The 16,534-nt window shown below is 37.0% G+C and overlaps 1 long non-coding RNA gene across 5 annotated transcripts in view; it reads left to right on the top strand.

Annotated features, from left to right (window-relative positions):
* Window positions 1-16,098, top strand: part of LOC144296017 (uncharacterized) — a 176,637-nt gene extending 160,539 nt beyond the window's left edge. For 4 of the 5 annotated variants that reach the window (XR_013363170.1, XR_013363168.1, XR_013363162.1 and 1 more), the window contains 2 exons: window positions 13,177-13,346; window positions 14,772-16,098. This is a non-coding gene — a long non-coding RNA (uncharacterized LOC144296017). The remainder of the gene's footprint in view (window positions 1-13,176; window positions 13,347-14,771) is intronic. The other variant, XR_013363172.1, reaches the window with a different exon arrangement.
* Window positions 16,099-16,534: the final 436 nt, after the last annotated feature.

The raw sequence follows: 16,534 nt of genomic DNA, 5'->3' as shown, positions 1-16,534 counted from the left end.
GGAGGTTAAGGACCATCCTGCTAAAAGATGAAAGGGTCAACAAGGAAATTAAGGAAGAATTAAAAAGATTCATGGAAACTAATGAGAATGAAGATACAACCATTCAAAATCTTTGGGATACAGCAAAAGCAGTCCTGCTGGGGAAATACATCGTAATGCAAGCATCCATCCAAAAACTGGAAAGAACTCAAATACAAAAGCTAACCTTGCACCTAAAGGAGCTGGAGAAGGAAGGGCAAATAAAACCTTCACCCAGTCAAAGAAGAGAGTTAATAAAGATTCGGGCAGAACTCAATGACATAGAGCCCAGAAGAACTGTGGAACAGATCAACAAAAGCAGGACTTGGTTCTTTGAAAGAATTAATAAGATAGATAAGCCAGCCTTATTAAAAAGAGGAGAGAAGACTCAAATTACTAAAATCATGAATGAGAAAGGAGAGATCACTACCAACACCAAGGAAATACAAACAATTTTAAAAACATATTATGAGCAGCTATACACCAATAAATTAGGCAATCTAGAAGAAATGGACTCATTTCTGGAAAACTGCAAACTACCAAAACTGGAACAGGAAGAAATAGAAAACCTGAACAGGCCAACAACCAGCAAGGAAATTAAACCAGTCACCAAAAACCTCCCAAGACACAAAAGTACAGGGCCAGATGGTTTCCCAGGGTAATTCTATCAAACGTTTAAAAAAGAAACCATACCTATTCTACTAAAGCTGTTTGGAAAGATAAAAAGAGATGCAATACTTCCAAACTCGTTCTATGAACCCAGCATCACCTTAATTCCGAAACCAGACAAAGACCCTAACAAAAAGGAGAATTATAGACCAATATCCCTGATGAACATGGATGCAAAAATTCTCAATAAAATACTAGCCTATAGGGTACAACAATACGTTAAGAAGATTATTCACCATGACCAAGTAGGATTTATCCCCAGGATGCAAGGCTGGTTCAACACTCGTAAAATAATCAATGTGATTGATCATATCAGCAAGATAAAAAGCAAGAACCATATGATCCTCTCAATAGATGCAGAGAAAGCATTTGACAAAATACAGCATCCATTCCTGACCAAAACTCTTCAGAGTTTTGGGATAGAGGGAACATTCCTCGATATCTTAAAAGCAATCTATGAAAAGCCCACAGCAAATATCATTCTCATGGGGAAGCACTGGGAGCCTTTCCCCTAAGATCAGGAACCAGACAGGGATGTCCACTCTCACCACTGCTATTCAACATAGTACTAGAAGTCCTAGCCTCAGCAATCAGACAACAAAAAGAAATAAAAGGTATTCAAATTGGCAAAGAAGAAGTCAAACTCTCCTTCTTTGCAGATGACATGAGAATGTACACAGAAAACCCAAAAGCCTCCACCCCAAGATTGCTAGAACTCATACAGCAATATGGCAGTGTGTTAGGATACAAAATCAATGCCCAGAAGTCAGTGGCATTTCTATAAACTAAAAATGAGACTGAAGAAAGAGAAATTAAAGAGTCAATCCCATTTACAATTGCACCCAAAAGCTTAAGATACCTAGGAATAAACCTAACCAAAGAGGTAAAGGATCTATACCCTAAAAACTGTAGAACACTTCTGAAAGAAATTGAGGAAGAGACAAAGAGATGGAAAAATATCACATGCTCATGGATTGGAAGAATTAATATTGTGCAAATGTCAATGTTACCCAGGGTAATCTACACGTTTAATGCAATCCCTATCAAAATACCATGGACTTTCTTCAGAGAGTTTGAACAAATTATTTTAAGATCTGTGTGCAATCAGAAAAGACCCCGAACAGCCAGGGGAATATTAAAAGAGAAAACCATATCTGGGGGCATCACAATGCCAGATTTCAGGTTGTACTACAAAGCTGTGGTCATCAAGACAGTGTGGTACTGGCACAAAAACAGACACATAGATCAATGGAACAGAATAGAGAACCCAGAAGTGGACCCTCAACTTTATGGTCAACTAATATTCGACAAAGGAGGAAAGACTACGCAGTGGAAAAAAGTCTCTTCAGTAAATGGTGCTGGCAAAATTGGACATCCACATGCAGAAGAATGAAACTAGATCACTCTCTTTCACTATACACAAAGATAAACTCAAAATGGATGAAATATCTAAATGTGGAGACAAGATTCCACCAAAATCCTAAAGGAGAACACAGGCAACACCCGTTTTGAACTCGGCCACAGTAATTTCTTGCAAGATGAATCCACGAAGGCAAGAGAAATAAAAGCAAAAATGAACTATTGGGACTTCATCAAGATAAGAAGCTTTTGCACAGCAAAGGATACAGTCAACAAAACTAAAAGCAACCTACAGAATGGGAGAAGATATTTGGAAAGGACGTATCAGATAAAGGGCTAGTACCCAAGATCTATAAAGAACTTACTAAATTCAGCAGCAAAGAAACAAACAATTGAATCATGAAATGGGCAAAAGACATGAACAGAAATCTCACAGAGGAAGACATAGACATGGCCAACACGCACATGAGAAAATGCTCTGCATCACTTGCCATCAGGGAAATACAAATCAAAACCACAATTAGATACCACCTCACACCAGTGAGAATGGGGAACATTAACAAGGCAGGAAACCACAAATGTTGGAGAGGATGCGCAGAAAAGGGAACACTCTTACACTATTGGTGGGAATGTGAACTGGGGCAGCCACTCTGGAAAACTGTGTGGAGGTTCCTCAAAGAGTTAAAAATAGACCTGCCGTATGACCCAGCAATTGCACTGCTGGGGATTTACCCCAAAGATACAGATGCAATGAAACACCGGGACACCTGCATCCTGATGTTTATAGCAGCAATGTCCATGATAGCCAAACTGTGGAAGGACCCTCGGTATCCATCGAAAGATGAATGGATAAAGAAGATGTGGTCTATGTATACAATGGAATATTACTCAGCCATTAGAAACGACAAATACCCATCATTTGCTTTGACGTGGATGGAACTGGACGGTATTATGCTGAGTGTAATAAGTCAATCGGAGAAGGACAAACATTTTATGGTCTCATTCATTTGGGGAATATAAAAAATAGTGACAGGGAATAAAGGGGAAAGGAGAAAAAAATGAGTGGGAAATATCAAAAAGGGAGACAGAACTTGAGAGACTCCTAACTCTGGGAAATGAACTGGGTGGGGGGTGTAAGGGGACATGGCTGGGGGTGAGAGTGACTGGGTGGTGGTCACTGAGGGGGGCACTTGATGGGATGAGCACTGTGTGTTATTCTGTATGTTGTGAAATTGAACACCAATAAAAAATAAAATTATATAAAAAGAATCTCCAAGATTTTCTTTGCCTTCAGTTTTCTGTAGTTTAAATACAATTTGTCCAGTTGTTATTTATTTATTGTATTTGTCTCACTTAGGTTCTCTGAGATTTCTAGGTCTGTGGTTTGTCATCTGTCATCAATTTAGGAAAGATCTCAGATATATCCCTCAAGTATTTTTTCTGTGTTGGAGTGTGGCCTTCCCAAGATTTATATCTGTATTTCATCTCTATCCCCTACTTTCTTTCAAGGTTGCAGCATTTCCAATCTATTTTGGTGAAATTGTGTCCCTTGTGGACTTTTTTTTTTTTTTTTTTTTTTTTTTTTTTGGTAGATTAGAGTGGATTGGACTTTCCTTGCTGTTGCTGGAATGAGGTTTCCCCTGGGAAGTCAGTCTTTGTTAGGGAGAAGAGATTATCAATGACTTTCTTTTTCCATGACTACAAGGGAATTTTTCTTATATCTTCACTTTGGGAACCTGTTGTGGTTCTTTGAGGGAAAGAGTCGATAAGTGTATGGGGATATTTCTATGAATGTGACCCAGGAATTTCTTGTTCTCAAGTTAGTCCTCATTCAGCCTCCAGAAACTGAGTAAACTGCTGGATAGGTCAGTGATCCTACTAGTTTAGGGTGTCTAGCAGCTTCTGTTTTAAAGCAAGCAAGTTTCTCTCTGGCTATGCATGACTCCAGATTTTGATTTGGCAGTTTGCTTGTATTCTCTTGCTTATAGGGAGGGACAGGAATGTGACTACCAACCTCTTTACATGTCAAAGATAAAGGAAGAAGCCTCATCCATTGAATTCATTAATTTAAGTTTTGAGCTTAAATGTTTAAAAATTTTTTAGCTTTAGTCTTTTGTCTGTTTTTTTAAGTGTTTATTTGGGGATCCCTGGGTGGCTCAGGGGTTTAGTGCCTGCCTCTGGCTCTGGGGGTGATCCTGGAGTTCTGGGATTGAGTCCCACATTGGGTCTCACATCGGGGTCCCTGGATGCTTCGCCCTATGCCTGTGTCTCTGTCTCTTTCTTTCTCTTCTCTCAGTGTCTCTCATGAATAAATAAAAACGTTTTAAAAAGTGTATACTTTTTGCCAACATCCCACTATTGTTTTTAATCTCCTTTGAACACATTCACTATAGTCATTTTGGGGGCACTTGCGTGGCTCAGTAGGTTAAGTGCCTGACTCTTGATTTTGGCTCAGGTCATGATCTTAGGGTGGTAAGATTGAGCCCCGCATTGGGCTCTGTGCTGGCACAGAGCTTGCTTGAGATTCACTCTATCTCTCTCCCTGTGTCTGTCTGTCTTTAATAATATATATAGTCATTTTAAAGGCTATTACTGTTAACTTCAATTTCTTGAGACCATTTATCTATTTCTATTGAGTAGTCATTGCTCCTGTTTCTTTTTAACTGGTCTTGTCTCTTCATGTGAAATTTTTTGTAAATGTTTTAGTTTAAGTGGTTTTAAATTGACAGAAAAGTTGCTAATCCAGTGTAGAAAGTTCCTTTATATCCCTCGCCATTTTCCTATTGTTAATGTCTTCTTTTAGTATGGTACATTTGTGACAAAATGAGCCAACATTGGCATATAACCAATTCTACATTCTATTTCTGTATCAACAGTTTTGCACTACTATTCTTTTTCTTTTTTAGGAGCCCATCTAAAATATCAAGTTGCATTTAGTTACTATGTTTCCTTAGACTCTTCTAGTATGTGTAAGTTTCTCAGACTTTCCATGTTTTTGATGACTTTGGTTGCTGGGTTATTATTTATCATGTGTTGGATGTTGTGTTTGCAAAATTGTTACTAAAAATAATTTGAAAAAAATAAAAATAAATAAAAATAATTTGAGGCTTACAATAATATCTCCCACCATAGAAGGTTCATATTTACTTTAACCAAGTAGCTGGGAGTGCAATCTGGTCTCACTTTTGGCTAATTCCCAGGACTGATATGGCTTAAAGCTGAACTGCATCCCCAGAAAGTTCTTGTCGTCTCCTCCTCCTCCTCCTCCTCCTCCTCCTCCTCCTCCTCCTCCTCCTCCTCCCCTTCTCCTCCCCCTTCTTCTTCTTCTTCTTCTTCTTCTTCTTCTTCTTCTTCTTCTTCTTCTTCTTCTTCTTCTTCCTTGATTTTATTTATTTATTCATGAGAGACACAAGAGAGGCAGAGACATAAGCAGAGGGAGAAGTAGGCTCCCTGTGGGGAGCTTGATATGGGACTGGATCCTAGAACCCCAGGATCACAACCTGAGCCAAAGGGAGATGCTCAACCCCTAAGCCACCCAGGTGTCCCCAGGTCTTGTCTACTTCTGATTCACACTTATGTATGTGACATAGCCAATGCAGTTACTAATGCCAAGCAAAAGAAATTTACTAGCTCTCGTCTCCTCTTTGGCCCTCTATCAGTCCTTGTCTTTCTAGCTTCTATGAGGCTGTCAGTTCATCCTCTTTTGGCTTCCTTCTCTGGAGGTGGCAAATGGCAACTCAGGAATAGTTTCTCCAAAAACTTTACTGTATCTCTTCCTTTCCCAAGACCCTTGTCTTTAGTGGGTACTATCTTGTTTACTGTCTTGTTAACCCTCTGATACTTTCAAATAGGTTTTTAAAAAAAACTATTGAGGGATAATCTACATATAAGATACTGCATAGTTTGATTACTTATAATATACTAGTATATACTTGTATAGCAATCATCATAATCAAGATATGAAACATTATTATCATAATAAAAACTTCCTGCATGTTTTCTGCACTCAACAACCCCTTGTCTCTGGTCCCAAGCAATACTAATCTGTTTTCTCCCTATAGATTACCTTCATCTTTTCTAGAACTTTATAAAAATGGAATCATATAGTACACATACTCTAGTGTCTGGCGTCTTTCTTTAAGCATAGTGCCAAACAGAATTTTAAAGTACATTTTGACTAATACTCTAATTGTTTTCAATGAGGTTTTCAGAATTATCAATTCTGCCATTACAGAAAATGGAACTTTCTTGTTCTTTTACTCTTGGAATATGAACTTTAGGATTGGCTGGTAAATCTTCACAAAGTAATATTTCAGGATTTTGACCGATAATATTAAATGTATAGTCTAATTTGGAGACCATTGACATCTTTAATATAGTAAATCTCCCTAGCTATAAACCCATCATCTTTCCATTTATTAACTAAGTTGAAACTAAACAATGTCTTAAAATATTCTCAAAATAAAAATTAGGAAATCTTTTGATTGATTGACTTCTAGATAATAGGGTGCTGGTATTATGAATAAGCTACTGAAAAAACATTTTTTACATGCTTGTTGAGATGTATAGAATTGTATGGAGATATTTCAAGTAATATTGAATAGAAATGATAATAGTGAGCAACTTTATACTGTTCCTGATTTTAAGAATATCTTCATTGTTTGAACATTAAACAAAAAATTAAGTTTTAAAAATATATCATATCATTAGGAGCAGTAAGAGTGTTTAATGAAATTAGATATCAATTCATAGTACAGCTCTCAAAAACAAAACCACAGCAAAATAATAACAACCAGGAGTGAAAGAGAATGGCTTTACTCAACTCAAGTGAATATATGGAAAATAACCTACAACAATATTTGATGGTTAAAACCAAACTCTTTCCCTCTAAGATTGGAATAAAGGCAAAGATGTCCTCTCTTTCACGAGTGCTATTCATTATCATCCTGGAAGACAAGAAAAATAAATAAATTGTATACAGATGGGAAAGGGCAAAATAAAAGTATCTTTATTCAAGGAAGATATAAATAAATGGAATATTCCATGCTCATGAATTAAAAGAATTACTATTTTTAATATGCCAGTTCTTCCCAATTTGATCTATAGATTCAACATAATTCAGATAAAAAATCCCAGTAAGTGGGGCACCTGGGTGGTTGAGCATCTGCCATTCGCTCAGGGCATGATCCTGGGGTCCCAGGAGGTCCCACATCAGGCTCCTCACAGGGAACCTACTTCTCCCTCTGCCTATGTCTCTGTGTCTCTCTCTGTCTCTCTCATGAATAAATAAATAAAATATTTTTAAAAATCCTAGGAAGCTATAGGAGAAAACTGTAAAACTATGAAACTGTAGGGCTGTAGGGAAAAAAATCCATGTGACCTTGGATTTGATGAGTTTTTACATAAAACACCAAAAGCAAATCCATTAAAGAAAAAAACGACAATTTGCATGTTTTAAAATTTAAAACTTTTGCCCTGCAAAAACATTGTTAAGAGAATGAAAAGATAATTCATCAATAGGCAGAAAACATTTACTAACCACATATCTGATAAAGGACATTTACCTACAATATACAAAGACTACTTAAAACTCAACAATAAGAGAACAAATGACAAGAATTTCAAAATGGGAAAAAGACCTAAAGAGACACCTCATCAAAGAAGATATATAGATGGCAAATAATTATATGAAAAGAGGCTCAACATAATTTGTCATTAGAGAAAGACAAAAACAATGAGTTACAACTACATATCTATTAGAATGGCAGAATTACAAATAACAACAGCATTATCAAAACAAAACCAAAAACTAGTAATACCAACTGCTGGCAAGAATATAATGCAACCAGGACTTTTCTAATTTCTGATGGAAATGTAAAATGGTATGGCCACTTGGGAAGATAATTTGCTGATTTATACAAAAATCCTAAATGTTATGGATTTTGTCCTCACCGTTGCCCCTGAATATGTTGAGGTTCTAAATCCCAGTACTTCAGAATACGAATACTCTTTGAAAATAGTGTCATTACAGATTTGATTATACTGTTATACCGGAGTAGTATGGGCCCCTGATCTAATATGACCAGTATCCTTATAAAAAGGTGATTTGGGGGCAATCCTGGTGGCTCAGCGGTTTAGCGCCGCCTTCAGCTGGGGGGTGTCATCCGGGAGATCCGGGCTCGAGTCCCATGTAGGGCTCCCTGCATGGAGCCTGCTTCTCCCTCTGCCTGTGTCTCTGCCTCCCTCTCTCTCTCTCTCTCTCTCTCTCTCTCTCTCCCTCGCTGTGTCTGTCATAAATAAATAAATAAAATCTTTGAAAAAAAGTAATAAATCTTAAAAAAAAAAGGTGATTTGGAGACATACACGCACACACACAGAGTACCATGCAGAGATAGAAGAAAAGATCAGGTCATGCTTCTACATGCCAAGGAATGCCAAAAATTACCAGCAAACTATCAGAATATAGGAGAGAAATATGCAGTAGACTCTACCTCACAGCTTTCAGAAGAAACCACCCATGCAACACCGTAACAATGATTTGTAGACTCCGTAATTGTGACACAGTAAATATTTGTTGTTTAAGCCCCTTACTTTGTAATTCTTTGTTATGGTACCTGTAGAAAACTAATACACTAAACATAGTCTGATCATATGATACTCATTAACCTTCTAGGTATTTATCTAATGATTTGAAATCTCATGTCCACACATACATGAAAATCTGGAATTGAGTGTTAATTATAACTTTATTCCAAATTTCCTCAAACTAGAAGCATCCAAAATGTCCTTCAGTAGGTGAATGGGTAAGAAAACTATGTTTCACTCATATAATAAAATAGTATTCAGCAATAAAAAGAAATAAGCTACCAAGCCATGTAAAAGCATGGATGAATCTTAAATGTATACTGCTAAATGAAAGAAACCAGTCTTAAAAAGTTACATACATGTTATGAGTCCATTTATATGACATTGTGGAAAATGTAAAACTATAAGGATGATCAATGGATCAGTTGTTGCCAGGATTTGGGAAGGGATGAGATATTAATAAGTGAGTCTTGGAGGAGCAGTTTATAGGACAGAGAAATTTTTCTGCATATCTTAATGTTAAAGTCATGATAATATGCATTTTTTTTTTCAAAATCCATATAACTCTATGCAAATTGAATGAGCCTCAATTGACGCAAATTTTTTAAAAAATCATTTAGGAGATTATCACATAATCAGGAGATTCCATGATGGAATGTTGACTATGACAAAAATGTCCAATGGTATTAAGAATACTTGAAATATCCTCACTAAGAAGTTGAAGGAAAAGTACTGAGCTAAGCAACTTTGGAAATGAGTGAAGACTTTTAGACAAAAGGCAAAAAGGACCATATATGCACCACATTCCCATCGATAATGCACAAATCTGAAACCTTTGTGCATGTGTACTGGAATTCAACCAGCAAGTAAGTAGATGGCAATGGGGAGTCACTTCTCATTGATGGAGTTGGAGGTTACCCATAGACAATGGGGAGGAGGCTAGAATGGTCCATGTAGTATTAGGTTAGAATTGCAGATGTTAGTGTGAACTTATGTGTGGCTTACAATAGCTATAGATAGGTATTTGTGTATACATGGATTAGACAAACATATATCTCCTTCCAAAAGCTTCACAAGGCCTAGAAGCAACCTCACCCAGCAGCAGCAAGCACATCTAGTGCTCAAATCTTCATTTCTAATGCCATTTTTAATCAAAAGGATATAGGGATCCTTGGAGAAATAGCTGATTCTAGAACTGGAGCCAAAAACATTATGTGTCTGAACCATCACATAGTATTAGCAAATATGAGAGCACTCAAAAAAAAAAAAAAAAAGCAAAAACAAAAGCCCACAAGGGAGTGTATGAGAGGGACACGGGAATCAACAGAAAGAACTCCTTCCTAATGATCAAAACTGAAACACTTTGAGTAAAAAAATAAAGTCGTACTGGATTATAACCCAAGGTATAAAATAAATATCATGTGGTACACTGATATAAATAAATGATTGAATAAATAAACATGTGAGGGAGGAGAGATAAATCTCTCATGTAGAAGGATTTCAAGTAATTTATGTAAATATTTTAAGGAGTATTTAAAATTTATAAGAATACTTTAAAGAGGTTGATCATAACTTTCCACTCCTTATACATGGACTGTGAATACTAACATCCTTCCACAGAGCACAGTGTAGACTGGGAAGCAAAAAACAGTAACTTCACAGTAGAGAAATGTAAGAAACATCATGTCAACCCAGGTGATGAAGACCAACATCAACAGTGATAAGTCATGTTGGTAGTGGGTATCATTGAAATGACCTGATGAGAATGGCACTTTATCTTTGGAGTCTTCCTCCCCAAATCTACAACCTCAGTGTAATCACAATAAAAATACCAACAAACCCCAACTGAGAGACATTTTGCAAAATACTTAACCAGTATTCTTCAAAACTATCAAGCTCAGCAAAAACCAAACATGACTGGAAAACTATCATGGCCAAAAAGAGCTCAAGGAGACATGATATCTAAATGTGATGTGGTATCTCACATGAGATCCTGGAACAGGAAGACAGTAGGTAAAAACTAAGAAAATCTGAATCTTTAAACTATGGTCTTTAGTTAACAATAACATGTCAGTATTCTTTCATTAGTTGGAAGAACGTATCATACATGTTAGGCGTTTACAATAGTGTCTATTCTCATTGAGTGTGAAAATTCTCTGTACTATCTCTACAATTTTTTTTGAAAAACCAAAGCTTTTCTAAACATAAAAGTTTATTCAAACACAAAAACAAAGACATGATATTTGCTGTAGGCTTTTAGAAGATGCACTTAATTAGATTAAGATAGTTTCCTTCAATCCTAGGCTGGTGATTTTTGTGGAGGCTGAGAAAATTAGAGCCATTCAAGTTTAATATTGGCACAAGTACAGCCATTGTAGCTTTGGTAGCCATCTCAGGCCACTGTGACCAGGTACTGAACTCTACCTTACCCCGGCTACAGAAAAAAAAAAAAAAAACAAAGCACGCCCTTATCGGAATAAGGAAGCAAGAGCTTGTGAGACCTCTTTACTGGAGATTCTCACACCCCTACCCTTACTGAAAAACCCCACCTTACCCCTAGACCAGCCCATAAAAACCCAGCTGTAACTCACCTCGGGGTCCAAGTCCCTGCTCTGCTGTGTCGGGTATACTTGGACCCAAGCTCGAGCTTGTTAATAAACCCTCATGTACTTGCATCGGTGTTGGCTCCTTGGTGGTTTTCTCGGATTCACAATCTTGGGCACAACAATTTTTTAATCCTGAACAGGTATTGAATTTTATTCAATAAATGTTGATATATCAACATTGTTCACCTGTAAATGTAGTAATGAGTACAAGAATATCTCATGTTATTGTGCTTTGCTTTATTGTTTTTCAGATATTGTTTTTTCCCCCAATTGAAGGTTTGTAGCAACTCTATATTGTACAAGTTTATTAGCACCATTTTTCTGTTTTTTTTTCTTTTTCTTTTTTTTTGGAGTTCAATTTGCAAACATATAGCATAACATCCAGTGCTCATCCCATCAAGTGCTCCCCTCAGTGCCCATCACCCAGTCACCCCAACCACCCACCCACCTCCCTTTCCACCACCCCTTGTTTGTTTCCCAGAGTAAGGAGTCTCTCATGTTCTGTCTCCCTCTCTGATATTTCCCACTCATTTTTCTCCTTTCCCCTTTATTCCCTTTCACTATTTTTTTATAATCCCCAAATGAATGAGACCATATAATGTTTGTCCTTCTCCCATCGACTTATTTCACTCAGCATAATACCCTCCAGTTCCATCCACATCGAAGCAAATGGTGGGTATTTGTCGTTTCTAATGGCTGAGTAATATTCCATTGTATACATAGACCACATCTTCTTTATCCATTCATCTTTCGATGGACACTGAGGCTCCTTCCACAGTTGGGTATTGTGGACATTAGCACCATTTTTCCAACAGCATTTCCATACTTTGGGTTTCTATGACACATTTTGGTAATTTTCCCAGTATTTTGAACTTTTTAACTGTTATTATATTTGAATTTCTGTAATCTCATGATAAAACTTTAATAGATGGGGAGTTGCTATTTATGGATGAGCAAAGAAAGTGGTTTCTTGAGATGGAATGTACTCCTGGTGAAGATTATCAAAATGACAACGAAGGATTTAGAACATCACATAAAGTTAATTGATAGAGCAACAGCAGGGTTTGAGAAGATTGACTACAATTTTGAGAGTTCTACTGGGGGTAAAATGCAATCAAACAGCACTGCATGCTACGGAGAAATTGTTCGTGAAAGGAAGAGTTAATAAAACTGGCAAACTGCATTGTGATTTTAAGAAATTGCCACAGCCACCCCAACTTCACCAACCAACACCCTAATCACTCAGCAGCCACAAACATGGAGACAAAATCCTCCACCAGCAAAAAGCCTACAACTTGCTGAAAGGTCAGATGATGGTCAGCAATTTTTAGCAATAAAGCATTTTTTTTAATTAGGTGTGTTCATTGATTTTTTTGGATATAATGTTACTGCACACTTAATATACCACAGTATAGTGTAACATAACTTTTACAAACACTAGGAAATCAAATGATTCATTTGGCTTGCTTTATTATAATATTTGCTTAATTTGGGTGGGGGGCGCCTGGAGCTCAGTGAGTTGAGCCACCAACTTTTGGTTTGGTTCAGGTCATGATCTCAGGGTAAGGCTCCCCATTCAGCAGGGAATAAACTTCCCAGTTCCTAGGCCCCTCTCCAACCCCTCCACCACCTTGCTTATGTACACATACACGCATTCTCTGTATCTCAAATAAATACATCTTTATAATATTTGCTTTATCGGGATATTCACTTTACTCTGGTGGAAATCTTTATTATGAACTTTACTGTGTCCTCCCAGATTCAAATGTTGAGGTCCTATCTGGTATGGTTGTATTTGGAGATAGGGCCTTTAAGAAGATAATTAAGGTTACTTGATGTCATATCATAAAGGTAGGACCTTAATCTGATAGAACTAGTGTCATTATAAGAAGAGGAAGAAATGTCAGATCTATTTCTTTCTCTCCCTGTGTGTGTACAGAGGAAAGGCCAAGTGAAGACACAGTGAAAAGGTGACCATCTGCAAGTCAGGAAGTTGCTTAACCAGAAACCTATCCTAACAGCTCCTTGATTCTGGACATCCAGCCCGTAGAACTACGAGAAAATACATTTCTGCTGTTTTAGCCACCAAGACTGGACTATTTTGTTACGGTAGCCTGAGCTGACTAAGATGATCCTGTTTGATGATTACTAATTTTTATGTTTTTTTTTTGGATTTGGTTTACTAATTGTAATGTGTTTTCTGCATCTAATTCTATAAGTTGTACTGCCATATATTTCTTTCTTCTTGTAGTATTTAACTAGCCTTAGTATTTTGGTTTGCTTTTCTATTAGACAAGAAAAAAATTAAACATTAATGATGTAGTCATTTGAGAATTTAGAATAGAAATAAACTAGAAGATTATAGGGAGGAAGATATTTAAAAAGATATGAAATTAATGAAAACATAATCAAGTACATAAGACCAACAAAATTAAAATATGGTTATTTAAAAAGACTAATAAAATAGAGTAAGAAAAAGTAAGAGAATATACAAAAATAATATTAATAATAATTAATAATGAAGAGGAGGAACCTTATGTAAATATTTCATCTGTTCAAGAGGAATGTGTTTTCACTAATTGTTGGGTGCATATACTTTTTAAATGTCCACAAGATAAAATTTCTTAAAGTGCATTTTTCAATTTCCAATATATTTTATAATTTGGCCAGGTGGACTTATTTTTGCAGTAGATTTTGCTTGTTTCCTGAATTTGCCATCTTGCAAAGACTATAAATGTCCTCTTCAATTATATCTTTTTCCTTCCAAATTATTCTTATTAACAGTCAGAGATTATTTATATTTGCATATATGTTGTTGCTTTTTGTCTCCTTTAAGAATTTGTATTGTAGTTTTGCTGTTCAGTAGTTTCACCAGCTTCACTATCTGGTCATGAATCTTTTGTTTATTTAACATGATCCTTGCTTCTTGTACTTCCTCATTTTGAGAGTCACATTTCTTTTAGGGCTTAAACCTCTTATCATTTTCTCTTTAAATAATTTTTCACCTATCCTCTTTATCAATATTTTCTAGGACTTCTATTAGATGAGTTCTTATTCTATCCTTCTTATTTCTTAACCTTTCTTATCTGGGTGATTTTCAGTGTACCTTTTTCAGCTCTTGCTCCCAGTGTACCAATGTTCTCTTCATCATTAGCCAATCTTCTCTTTATTTTTTTTTAAAGATTTTATTTATTTATTCATGACAGACACAGAGAGAGGCAGAGACACAGGCAGAGGGAGAAGCAGGCTCCTTGCAGGGAGCCCGATGGAGGACTCGATCCTGAGTATCCAGGATCACACCCCAGGCCGAAGGTGGTACTAAACCGCTGGGCCACCGGGGCTGTCCGCCAATCTCCTCTAACATAGGTTTTAATTTTAATTACCATGTTTTTTTTTTCCCCCTAGATGCTCACATTTTCTTTTCTATTTGTTTCTATTCCTTTGTGTTTTGTTCTCTCCTTATGCTTTTAATTCCTACCTTATTTCCTGGATACCATATTACTAACATTGCTTACCTTTGTTTTTTCTTCTCAGGCCCAGATAAGACCGTTTTCCAGCTTCCCTTATTTGAGGCTGTGATGAAGTGACTGGGCTCTGGCCAAAGGAATATGGATAGAAATGATACAAGCAGCTTCCAGGCCTGGCCCTGGTATACTCCCACTTGTTTGCAAGGTGGATAAATGTTGAAGCTCCAACAGAAATTTCAATTAGCACATTTCTCTGGTCCCCAGAATACAGTCAATCGAGTTGTTCAAAGAATCTTGTATCTCTGAAAGATTTGAGGAGCTTAGCCACCTAGGAAAGTCACTGGAAATTTCTGATTATGATATGAGGGAGTAATAAACTTTATAGTGTTATGCTAATAGGATTTGTGGCTTATTACTGCAGCTGTATTACTCACTAGGATCAATAACTTTGGCATTTTAAACATACATATTTTATAGGTTTTTTTTTTTCAGATCATCCTATTATCTCAAATTGTGGCGTATTAACTTTTCTGTTTATTCTGCCTGTGTACTTTCCCTTACTATTGACTTTTGCCTCATAGGGCATGTAGTTTATTTTTGTGTGGGTTTGATATTTTACATTTTTATAGTTGGAGTTAATTTTTGTGAAAGTCATAATTTTTTTGAGTCCCATGGTGAAGTTATAGAAGTGTGAATTCCAGTGGAATTCTTGAATTCCTCATCATGTGGATAGTATAGATCTGGTCACATACCTAAGCACTATGTATTTTTGGGTTTCAGTTATTTTGCTCCCTTCCCAGAATCAAAGCAGAAAAAATGTTGCCTCCATTACCTTTGGTCATGGTTGGGGTTTACTGGTCTCTTTTACACGTAAGGGGAGATTTTTCCAAGCTCTAGATTTATGAAGTTATCTTCATTCCAGTCCTCCACCTCTCACAAAGCATGGCCAGTTTGCTTCACTGGAATGTGTTAGAATATCAGACTCTTATCCTTGGAGCCCATATCTTGATGTACCCCTCCCCTGGACTATTGTAACAGCACCGTCTTGTGGGTAACTACTCTGGATTTGTTTCTGATTCCTGCCTTGCCAAGCTCAAGTATGTATTGATCTTCTCTTATGTTTATCTATCATTCATGTTGGGAATGGGAGTGAGACGGGGGCCTGCAGCTCTGTCAGCTCAACTCCCAGAATGTCTTACTTCTTTATTTTATAAATGAAGAAACCAAGTCCCATAGACTGCGGGTGGGGTGGGGGTGGAACATTGCTGAACTCACAGACCTATTTACTTTCACAGCACAGACTGGAGCTTATTTTTCCTCACTTATGTCAGCCCTAAACTGTAACCTGAGTGAGACCATTGTGTCTATAGGTCCTCCAGGCACCTAGGAGAGCACAGGGCATAAATAAAAACTTATTGACTGGTTGTCCCATTGGAAAAATAGTTTATTTCTAGGTTTCTGATATTATGAGTAGAAGGGACGTAAAGAAGTAGTTTAGGAAAGTAATCCCAATGACCAAACTCAAGGTGTATGAATTCTCTTGGACCCTCCAGAATGGAAGGCAGGGCTTTTAGAGACTTTCAGGAAATGTGTTTGAGAGCCAGAATTGCATTTACATGACCAGTGGAGATGGTGTGCCAGTGAGAATCTTCCCGGTTGATGGTTCTTATGCCCCTTCTATTCTGTTGTTTTATTTTCCTTTTCTGACTCCCTTTTTGCCATCAGCTGTAATCCTTTAGTTCATTCTTTCACCAGTGCCTGTTCTGTGTGTATCCAGACTGCCACAGATTGCAGAATTCAGGAGCCCTAATTGAAGAGCACATCTGTCTG

This window comes from Canis aureus, chromosome 2, assembly GCF_053574225.1.
Source record: "Canis aureus isolate CA01 chromosome 2, VMU_Caureus_v.1.0, whole genome shotgun sequence".
In the NCBI taxonomy this organism is placed as follows: Eukaryota; Metazoa; Chordata; class Mammalia; order Carnivora; family Canidae; genus Canis; species Canis aureus.
This window is presented reverse-complemented; position numbering and strand designations above follow the sequence as displayed.